This window comes from Pipra filicauda, unplaced genomic scaffold (assembly GCF_003945595.2).
Source record: "Pipra filicauda isolate LSUMZ 115617 unplaced genomic scaffold, ASM394559v2 scaffold112_size3218982_pilon, whole genome shotgun sequence".
NCBI classification, from domain to species: Eukaryota; Metazoa; Chordata; class Aves; order Passeriformes; family Pipridae; genus Pipra; species Pipra filicauda.
Window position 1 is genome coordinate 690,309 of NW_024103574.1, and position 9,372 is coordinate 699,680.

Here is a 9,372-nt window from a genome sequence, read left to right on the forward strand (position 1 = left end):
AGTGTTATGGGGGAGTACTTGACTTAGATATTAGGCCACCTAACAGCCTAGTAGCAATCATCTCTGAAGAATGCTGTGCATCGCAGTCATTTAGCTGTTGCCTTTTAGTGTAACTTTGAGAGTAGAAGATACAACACCATGAGGAAAGAGAGGGAGCTGAGTTTGGTGTCTTGACCTCCTATTTATGGCTATATATTTTTTTATTTCTATTTTAAAAAATCAGCATGATGTAGACTACATTGTTGTACCTGTAAGTGTCAGCTTGGAACCAGAAGCTACATGGGTTGGTTGAAAGATGTGTTAAGCCTGCAGCTGTTTGAACAGTATCTCTTTTAGCTGTGCAAGCTTATAATAACAAAAAGGCTCCCTAGACCTCTAAATACTCATTCTCCTGTTCTCAGTCTTAAGGCTAGGATTGAGATTGATATTTGCATTACTTTTAAGGTGTAACTCCCCTTCTGCCTTACAAGCTGGTCACTCAGCTATTTGTGTTCTACTTGTAGGTCTCTTGCCTTACAAGAGAAAGATGCATCTTGTAATCTCTTCCCAGACAAGTTAACAGGAAGTGTATCAGTGTTCTAGAAATTGGAGAGAGCTTTAGCATGAGAACTTGTTTGCAGTAGTTAAGAGAATTGAGATGCTGCCCAAATTTCTGCAAGTGGTGAGTTTTTTTCTCTTTGTCTATGGTTCTTTTATTAGTCGGAGAGAATGAAATTGCTTCTACTCAGCTAAGATAAGCCCTTCTACTCAGGATCTCAGTACTTTTTATTTCCATTGCTGCAGTCATTTTATCCATATGGGATGGCATCAGGATCTTTGAATTCAGAGCATTCGTGATTTGATTGTTACCTAAAACAGGTAATTTATTACTTCTTTATAGTAATAGTTCTCATGTATGAAGTGTGTTAAATGATAGCTTATACTTGGATGACAGATTTTGGGGGGTGGAGGGAACAACTGCTGGTTATAATGGACAAAATTACCCTTTTCCATAGGCTTAGAAGGAACTTCTAATGGAGTCCCTGGGTCCCTTTTGTAGCTAACATTTTATGAAATTAATTTTCCTAGATGAGTGAAGTATGGACATAATTTCAGAGGGAGTGATGGCTGCCTGTTCAGGTGACACCATTGGCAAGACAGACACACACCCTCTCGTTCCAAACTGAGTGAAGATAGCGTTTGTTTGGTTCAGAATCTCAGAAGTAAAGACTACGATTTTATGCAGTTCTGGAGAAAGGTGCCTGCTGATTTACACATCTCTGCTTAAAGACCTTTAACAGTTTCCTTTGAATTCCCCAAAGACCAGCTATGTGCTGTCAACTGCCTCACTCTTTATAAGTGTTGGTTGCAGTAGGATATACCTTTCCCTAGATGGTTTTCTGAATAACTTTCTTGGAATGTTGAGTACACCAAGTGAAAACCATTTATAAAACCACAAAAAATTTGAGAGCATGTTTGTATCCCCCATACCTAAAGACCACTTTAAATGAAAGATGAGTGAAAAACTGGACTTAAAATGTAGTTGGTGATGCTTCACACTCCAGATGATAATTGCTAATGGTGTTTCTTGGAGAGTCAGCTGATTAGGGAAAAGCAGTTGGAGGGAGTTTATGGTAGATCTTATGCTGGAAGCAGTATTGAGAGGGTTGAAAAAATTTTGCAGATGGTAAAGTGACACTGAGGGAAAAGTATTTCAGGATGTTTAAAAACATCTTTTGGGAATAAAAATGGCTTCCTTACATTACAGGCAAGATCTCTCTAATCCTGTTTCAGTGCATGGGCTGCATAACTTTTTAGTGTCTTGAGTAGAATCAACAGAGAAGGTGTGGTATGGCTGATCTGAGTAGTGAAAACTGCATGGAATGTTTCAGGTGAGAATTTGCAAAAGAATTGCAGGATTTGACTTGCACAATGATGCTAATGCTATTTTTATTTCTGTTGGAAACATCCTGATGTGTTTTTAATCTTCTATAGGAGTACCGAATGGTGTTCTTGGTTTATAGTTGTGCTGAAGAATACATGCAACTCACATTCTAACTACCTCTTTCTGGAGCTAGAACTTAAATCTTTTTGCTCTGAGAAATGTTGACAAATATTATGTGGGGTTTTGTTTGCATTTTTTGTTTTGTTTAGGGTTGGACTTGCAAGGTAGCCAGTACAGTAATATGGGCACTAATCCTTGAAACTTACACATAGTGAATGACTGCCCTATATGTGTACTCCTGTGTGTATTGCAGCCCAAATGCACTGGGCTTTTTGTATACACAGTATAATTGTAGAATAATTAGCATCACACCTGTGCAATGCTCTGCTTGTTTTCATGCTGTGTGAAGGACTGAAATCTTTAAACAAGCATGTAGATTCTCTTGCTTTGGCTCCTCCTGTATTACTTACAGTTAAGAGTTAAATCAGTTTTTAGCTTGCTGAATAGTAGTTTTACATTTTCTTGCTCTCATCTGTCAACAGACTTTTACAAAAAAAGCTTTTCTTTAAATGTTTTTTTCAGCTGCTAGAATGTTTCCTACTCTTTTTAAGTAGCCCTAAAATAAAGGATCCAGAATTTTGCTTCAATTGGTTATCCTTCCACTAACTGAAGTCCTTACCCACTCAGCTTTTAAGACTGTAGGGAGAAACTTTATTGTAAGGAATGCCCATAGCCATCAGAGAGTTGGGTCTCTCCTAGAGTCTTCTTCCCATCTTATATGAAGGAAAGACTTGGTAAGTCCCACATACTCTTGAGTCTAAAGCCTGCAATGAAGTTCCTCAAATCATGTGAGAGGATAAAAATTCTATATCCAGTTTGTTAGCAGTGAATGTTTATTCTGATTTAAGTATAAAAATAAATAACATATCATCTGTTTAATTTGTTTTTAAATTAATTTCTAAACTTGTGTCAAGTTTTTAGGCTTACAATCTTGTACTTCCTTTTAAAATAAGTCCTACAGCTCAATTCAGCTGTCTTTAAACAGTTTTGACTGGTTTAAAGTACAGTTAGCCAATGAATAATAATAAGGCTTTCTGTATAAGTAAAATTGTGTATAGACTGAAGTCCAACATGTAATACAAAAGAGTTTCTGATTTTATTCTCCAAATCTAAGCTTTCCTCATCCCATCCTTTGGTACTTCAAAGCTGATGTTTACAGGAAAAGGAATAAATACCCGGAGGGTAAATTTGAGCATCAAAATCTGCTGGGGCAAAAGCAAAAGAGAGGATTTCTTAAGAAGGCCCCACAACCCCCTGCTATCCTGTGATTCTGATTTCAAAGAAAGTCCTTCCTGTATGCAGAAATGTGATTGGGTTTTTTTGGTCTGTTTGGATCTTTTTTTTTTCATGATTGAAGATTACCAAATGTTATGGGAGAACAAGGAATAAATAATCTGCTTACCTTTTTGGTCCCCTACAGGTGAAAGATTTAAGTATTTACACCAAATGTACCTGTTCTTTTTATGGAGACTTACCAACTTCATTCCTGTTTACCCTGGACATCTTTCTTGTGGACTCTGTAATACGTATTCCAAACTGTTGCTGTTTTTGTAGAGTTCTTTATAAACCCAAAGTTATGAAGGTAAGTCAAGAGTGTTAGGAGCTTTTGGGAATCACCAAAAAAGCTAAGGATGGATAATATGGTGGCAGGAGGAATGCATATATTGTGAATAAGCACAACCTACTGTGTATTTAAGTGAATATTTGTCAAATATTTTTAAGAGCTGAACAGCTGTATTGACTTAGGAAAAGAGCCACAAGTGTCGATGTGCCCCATGTAAAGAAGAGCATCTTGGTTAATGTACAATCCGTTTCAATCTTCTCACTTCAGACAGGTCATAAGACAGATGTCCTTCATCACCAGCTAATAACACTGTGGTCCACATCCTTTTTTTTTCTTTTGTTGTCAGTTTGTAAGGTTGCTGTCTTATTAAACCATCAATCATTAAGCTTCCTTCAAATGTACCTGTAAATCAGTCTTCCTCTTTCCACACTGAGGGGACTGAAACACATTGGAGCCTGTTTGAGTTTCGTAGAACATAGCTAAGATAAGCTGTTTAGCTGCTACTCATATGGGAGTGGACAGTTAACAGTTGTCTTAACATCAGAGTTGGAGTCAAGCAGTGCTGAATGTCTTATAGTATTACTCATTAGAGTTTCCTATCTGGTCCTACTCTCCATAGGTATCATAGGGACTACTAGAGTCATTGGGATGGAGTAATCTCTAGCCTGTCCCTCTTGTTGCCCTGCAGACATCTGCTGAGTGTCTGGAACATGAGATCAGATTTTGTATTTCTCCCTGAATTTCCTTAGAACTACGTCCAGGAGTTGAGGTCAGGTCAGGTTGCAGGTCAACGTTGCAGCAGTTCCAGAGAAGCTCAATGGAACTGGTGAAGGGTCTGGAGTACAAGTCTTACAGGGAGCAACTGAGGCAGCTGGCGGTGTTTAGTGTGGAGAAAAGGAGGCTTGAAGGGAACCTTATCACTCTCTACAACTACCTGAAAGAAGTAGTGAGGTGGGGATCAGTCTCTTCTCCTGGGTAACAAGCAATAGGACAAGAGGAAGTAGCCTCAAGTTGCATCAGGGAAGGTTTAGATTGGATATTAGGAAAAATTTCTTCACTGAAAGGTTTGTCAAGCTTTGGAACAGTCTGCCTGGGGAACTGACTGAATCACCATTCCTGGAGGTATGTAAAGGATATGTAGATGTGGCACTTAGGGACATGGTTTTGTGGTGGACTTGATAGTGTTAGACTAAATGATTCTGTGATTCTAAGACTGTCAGTAGCATATTTTTAAATAATGTCGTAAGTGGGTTTTTATGTACAGAAATTATAATCTATAGAATATACCTAATTCTATCTATTGCTTGTCTGAAGGTAAAACCTTGTGCAGCCTGTTACTGTTACAGTGCACATCAGTCCTAATGCTGGAGTTCTCAACTCACTGTGTACCAAAGAGTTAATTTGTTTCCATCACTGGGGATTTGAATTGCTTGTCAGTGCTGAGGTCACTGTCACTGTTAAATGACAGATGTCTTTCTGAAAATCCCTTGCATCTTTCCTTGTGTTGTAAAGTTCAGTGACTGCAATAACAGGGTGTTGTTCTTTAATAACTGTTAAATTTATTCTTTAGAGAATTTACAAAGATGTCCTATTGCTCTGGGAGAGCTCCCTTGATGCCGAACTCTGCATTTTCTTTTTGCATAATGCCTACAGATTTAGAGCCACTGTACTCCCAGTTGTATAGCTTCTGTATCCCTTGTTCAGTGCTGCTGAAATACTCGTAAATCTCCTTTCTTCTAGTGGCTTTGTGCAGCAGCTGGGGTATGACAATAAGGTCCCTGATCTATAATTCCAGACAACCCCGGAGGGTGAACAGATCGACCAATCCTCATCCCCAACGTAAGCCTGGGGAACTCACTGTCCCTGGGAGGTAGTTGTCTAATGCTTTCTATTAGTATTCTGTATGAAACTCTTCTTGATGCTGGACTGTTGTTCACTTAGAGAATTATCCAGTGCACAGTATATAAACTCCCACTAGAGATTGAATGCATGTAAATAAAGCATGCCTTAAGTCTAGCATAATGTAACTTTAAGTGAGAAGAAATAGACTCAGTCTAAGCACCTTGTAAGGCTGCATTCACCGCTCAGATCTGCACAATGCAGTCACAATCTGCATTTCTATGTCACATGGATAAGAGGTAAGGAGGACAGCTGTATAGGTTTTCTAATTCCAGGGATTTCCTGGGTATTTTACTGGTTTGATGAGAATACAGCATCGAGTTTTTAAAATAACAGCTGTTTTTAAATACTCTTGGAAATAGCAACATTCATGTTGTAAGAAAGAGAGACATAGTTTAAAAAATGTGATTGATTGACCTTTATGCTACATATGCCTCATGAAAATGTTACTTTATACTCTGTTTTCACACCACCTAAAAGCCTGGCAGGCATTTCAGAGTAGAGACAGAAGATGATCCTTGCCCTACAGCTGTTGCAACCTCCTTGTAATCTCTAGCTGTATTCACTTCACCTATATGATTTTTGCAACTGTCATGCCTGTGTAGCAGCATCGACATGTATTTTAACTATAAATTATTTAGAACAGATCTGCTTGAAAAACTAGTACTCATTCTTTCATAAACCTCCATCATCTGCTTAAACGTTGAGATTAATGAAGTGTAAAGGGCTATTTTTAAATGCAAGGTGTTACGCGCATGGTGTCAGTCTTTGATTACACTTGACGTATCCAAGCCGCTTTAATGCTGACAAAATTGTCAGACTGATTTTATTTTCTGCAGCAGCTTTAAAGGAGATTAAACTACTTCAGTTTAGTGATTTGCTATTTGCCAGAAAAATATATTCAGTGTATGGAAAGTAATCACATGTTTGATAGAAGTAGTATGCTCTGTGCGAAGGCCCCTGTGCATCAAGGCCAATGACAGCAACACAGCCAGGGCAGCACCCAGCCTGTCCCAGTAAGATTGTGTTGGACACCTCATCAATGCTACTCTTAGAAAAGTGATGGTTCTTCTCGTATTAGGGAAATACAATTCCATACGAGCTCTGTGAAAGCTAATCCATAAAGAAAAGATGAAATCTTTTACTGTTTTATTTTTCATCTATAGTGACCTATTACTTTCTTATGCATATTTTTAAGAACTGATAGTCTTCTCTCCAACTCCTCCAGAAAGGTAATGTGCCACTGTTCTGTTAGAAGGAATAAGAACAGCTTACAGAGGACAAACCATGAGTCATATTTTACTTGTATTTCAGTCTCCTTTGTACAGATAACTCTGCATTTCTGGTCCTTGACCTGTCCTTCTTCAGATGGGAATTCAGGAAGGCTGAGAGAAAATTCTATTTAAACCTTTATTTTAAACAAGGGGTTCAGTTTCCCAAGTTAAATATCAAAGCATATACGTTCATCCCTAATAAACTTGGATTTATACTAAGTTAGATATAATTGAACTGCAGTAGGCTATTTGAACTGAGATAGCGTCTGTTTTCAGACGATCTAAATAAAAGATATTTCAAGCTCTGAAAGTAAATGTAAAATAATCATTATCTCTTTAGTCTTACTTAACTGCAGCAACACTTGGTAGGGACAAAATCCTTGTGAATGTAAGAACATGTACAAGAAACTTGTACATGTTAAGAGCACTCAAAGTTCTGTGCGAAAGCACTGTGGTTTCTTAATTACTTTTACATGAGAGCCAAGCGCTGTACTTCTTGAGAAGGTGGACATTAGTAGATTTACAATATATATGTAAATGTATTATGTAATTAATGTAGTCTTGGTTAGCTAAAATGAACTTTGCATCAACATTAACATGTATTTGATTTATCCTTGCTGCTCTCAGGAGGTTCATTTTATCTGGAGGTTCATGGCAACATGATTTTTTGGACATTAAATATGGCCAAAATAAGGAAAGACCTTCAGTGAAAAGAACTAGGTTGCTTCCATTTCAAAGATTTTTCAAAAAATCAGATTTTCATTTTATTTCTTACAAAAAAATGCTCATAAAGACTTGAACTACTTAACAGTGTTTGAAACATTTTTCTTTATGGTTGAGAATGGTTTTCAAGAAAGTAAAAAAGTGTTTCAAAGTGTGATATGTCAAATGTAGAAGATAGCAGCTTGGGAAGTTTTAAATGCAGTGGGATTTTTGGTGAAAGTTTTATTCTTACAAAAAGGCATTATTTCAAACAAAAAGTGACCAGCTTCCTGCTTTACAGAAGTTGTGCCCCTCAGAATGTGAATTTTGCCTGCTGTTTTTCTGGATGCTGTAACCTTTACTTCTTTTCATCCATATAATAAATATATATTTAAATTCCATGGAAGTAAGCTGAGGCTTACTAAATCGGAGGCAACTAAATCCTACATATTTGTTAGTATATTATCTTTTCATTTACTCTTCTGCTCTCTTAGTGTCTTTTGCTCTATTCAGAATCTTTTATGATTCAAGCCTGGGGAGGATACCATAATGTGGCAGAGTACCCAGTTGTGGTAATAGTTCTTTCTGCATATTAGCTATGTTAAACAAATGTTATTACTTAGGTTGATGTCAGTGTTGTAAATCAAGAATGACTTATTTTCCCCTCTTTGTCTCTTGATTCCTCCTTCCCCTATCACATCGTTTTTTCCACTCATGGTCTCTAATTTGTCATCGAAGTGGTAAGGATGTTTCACAGGGGACTGATTTCTTCTTCTCCCCTTCCCCCGTTGTTCATTCACTATTTCTTCCTTTGAATCAATGATAAATGTTGCTGGAATCATAAGTATGGACAGACTGGCAAGTCTGTCTGTATGTTGAAAGAACATACTGAAAAATGGATAACTGCTTTTGTATATTTGTTTACTATATTTTTATAGTAGCAACTATATTTAAATCCAGATGCAGTTATGATACTGAACACTTAAATTCACACAGATCTAACTTCAGTGTACCTTTCATATTTCAAAACTAAAGTGCCTGAGATTTTAAAGGACTAAGACACTCAAAATGCAGAACAAGAATAGCAATATTACATTTCTACTTTTAGTTTTGTTGAACTTGCATGATGGAGTACAGTTGTGATGGTACTACTATAAAATCCTTAACTGTCCCCATAAAATTTCTTGTATTTGTTCCTTTCCTCTGAGTGGGTCAGAAAACAGAATACCATTCACAGGAGAACAGACTTCAGGTTGCTCCAATTCTATCAGTGGAGATAAACTACTTTCTTAAAGTCATAGTCCTTTACATTGACCTCTGAATTTTGAGGGCTTTTATGGGTGGGGAAAGAATTGCTTTGAAGAGTTTTTGTTGTGGCCCTTCTAGTTTCTTATTTGTTTGGCTTCTATTTGGGAGTGCTGGTAGTTAACAAAACCAAACCAAACAGCAAACCCCTGAACCAAACAAGAAATCCCCAAACTAAATACCAAAAATGTTTTTTGAATGAGTGATGATATGACAGTGAAGCATTGCTTTAGAAGTAACTAAGAGTTGGGAGATCTCTGCTCGCATTTAGCTCTTGCACAGACTTCTGATGTCTTGTGGAAATTCATTTGGTAATAGTTAATCTTCTCACTTGGATAAGGAAATTATAAAAGTTAGTAAAGCAGCTGAAAATATTTTGATATTCTGAGAGAGAGTCTAGCACAGAATCACATGTTTTTGTTGCTGCTATGACTTAGTAACCCCAGGACCTCTGTGTTCTTTTCTTGAAGAAGATGCTTTCATTTCCAAAGTAGCTCTCCATGGTTTCCATTAAAAAAAATTGTTATTTTTCTCATTTGAAACTCATTAGGTTTTCAGGTCCTTTTGAAAGACTTGCCTCTTTTTCTTTCTTTTTTTTCTTTTTTTTTTTCTTAGTTCACAAAAAACAGTTGGTTTGTTGTTCT